The 2276-nt window shown below is 24.6% G+C and overlaps 1 long non-coding RNA gene across 1 annotated transcript; it reads right to left on the bottom strand.

Annotated features, from left to right (window-relative positions):
• Nucleotides 1–8: 8 nt before the first annotated feature.
• On the bottom strand, nucleotides 9–2248 carry LOC111617541. Its single transcript, XR_002755435.1, has 4 exons — nucleotides 2038–2248; nucleotides 1885–1963; nucleotides 243–394; nucleotides 9–166 (listed from the first exon to the last, which is right to left on the bottom strand). It is a non-coding gene; the product is annotated as an uncharacterized LOC111617541 (long non-coding RNA).
• Between the last annotated feature and the right edge of the window lie 28 nt (nucleotides 2249–2276).

Genomic DNA, 2276 nt, shown 5'->3' with positions numbered 1-2276 from the left:
TACTTTTTCTTTCTGGAATGTGGAAGAAAAATGGAGAAGTCCAGTTGCCATTTCCAGCTAGAGAAGTGGCTCTTAATCTCAAAGAATAGTTACCCGAATCCAAATTAAACAGCTGATAGCCTTTATATTGTTGATATTGCAATTGTGTTATACATATTGGAACGATCTGTAAAACAACAATAAGATAAAAACTAAAATCTTGTATTTAAAATCTTATTTTTTGAATAATGCTATCGCCTTACATTTTTATTATCCAATATTTTGTACTCAATATGATAATAAACAATTAAACCATTTGGATTTTCCGGCTCGTCCCACTTCAAATATATTATTCCGGAGCTTGCATTTTCTGCATTGATTTGAACAGTACTCGGGTCTATATTATCGGCAGTTTCTGAAAAATTTATTTATTAATCTATTTATTTAATTGATGCTACAAACAGCATATTAAAAAAAAATATTTTTGTTATTGCATTTTCAAACAATGTATATTTTCCAAAAAATGATTCNCAAAATTAATGATAAAAATTAATTCTTCTTTATCCTATCCTTTTTTGAAAACTATTGAATTGTATGTGACAATACAATCCAAATAAAGCTTATCCAGTTTTGCAGGTCATTACATCTTTCAACTAGTGAAAAAGATGATCAAGATGACATCGTTAAGTGTGAAATGGGTATCAATCTGTGAGACTTTCAAAAAATAATTTTGGAGTCCTCAGTCATGATATGTCCAAACTAATTTGAAAATTTCAGGGTCATTTTCTTAGGATATTTTTGCTATTTTCATCTATTGTATGTCCTTCCTATACTTCATTCTTTATATGATCCACGTAGAAACTTTTTACTACTTGTCTATAGCACTCATCTTTGAAGAAAAGTGTCTTTTGCTCATCTATATTGAACAATGTCTTGACTTTGTAAACACACACAAGAATAGAATTAACCAATCTGTCTATAAAACTGTCTTATATACTATTTTATTAATACCATTCTTTTATTTGGTTTTGATACTCAGACATTTTGCTATCAATCCAGAGAGGTTTGAGTCTTTGTCATATAAGTTATACATTATATATTGATTACAATTATAACGTATAACTTATTAATATATATATAAATGGTATAATATTCAGTTTTCATTCTTTAAATTTGAAGACAAATGAAACAAAAGTTAATGTTCATTCATTTCAATAGATTATTATATATTAATTCAAAATTTAATGAAACTCTATAAATAGGATATTCAAATATTCATCTTGTCTTTATAAATGAAACTTTAGTAAAATTCCAAATTTAAGAAATACAATATGTAGAAGTTTTTCTAATAAAATTTTTATTGTAAATCTTAATTTATAGAATCATTTTAAAATGAAAAATATTTCTGCATATATTTTTTTTTAAATATATTTTTATTGTTATTACTTGATTGTTTACAATTGTGGAATAGAATTTCATTAATAATTATAATATTTAAACAACAACAAAATTATGTCGAAAACCCTTGTAATTATTTCATTAAAAAATGTGTAATGTTTTTAAATACAGTTTTTAAATAATTGATAATACTTGAATTATAATCAAAAATAAAATTACATGCGTGTTGAATGTATCAAAAAATTTTAAAATTTCTTTAGTCTGTTGCTTTCTTTTTTTGAAGAGTATTAAAGAGTATACTGTGCATTATATATTAACTAATTTTTAAATGAGTAATGATTTTAGTGTAATAATTTTTTAATCCAAAGCCACAAAATTAAAAACTTAGTTTTGAGATTCAAAAATTTTATTAGAATTTTGGAGTAAAATCAATAGATAAAATTAATATTTGTCAATTTTGAAAACTAACATTTTTGTTCATATTCTTAAATAGTTTTTTATACTTACCATGGCTTAAAGTACGAACAGTGGTGATTCCATTAACACTACATGTAGAATTATGCTCATTACCGTGGCAGGCTTTAACCTGTAAAAGTAATAAAAAATAATTATTAATAAAATTTAACTGGTTTATTTAGCTAAAAGAAAATTTATACTTACTTTAATGATGTATTCCGTAAAGTGACGAAGATGTCTAATTGTAAGTGTTGTTTTTCCTTGAACAGTGTAATTATATTTAATAGGAATTCTTGCTGTATCATTTATAGAACCTTCTTTGTCTATTACAGAATAATTAGATGTGAAAGTTTCACTATCATAGAATGCTGTTGTAGGCAAATCAGGAAAATTAGCAGAACGTTTAACACGTGAAACATTACTAAGAAAGGAAATTAATATAC

Source organism: Centruroides sculpturatus, unplaced genomic scaffold (genome assembly GCF_000671375.1).
Source record: "Centruroides sculpturatus isolate CEXI.00-Female unplaced genomic scaffold, Cexi_2.0 scaffold6872, whole genome shotgun sequence".
Lineage (NCBI taxonomy): Eukaryota > Metazoa > Arthropoda > Arachnida > Scorpiones > Buthidae > Centruroides > Centruroides sculpturatus.
This window is presented reverse-complemented; position numbering and strand designations above follow the sequence as displayed.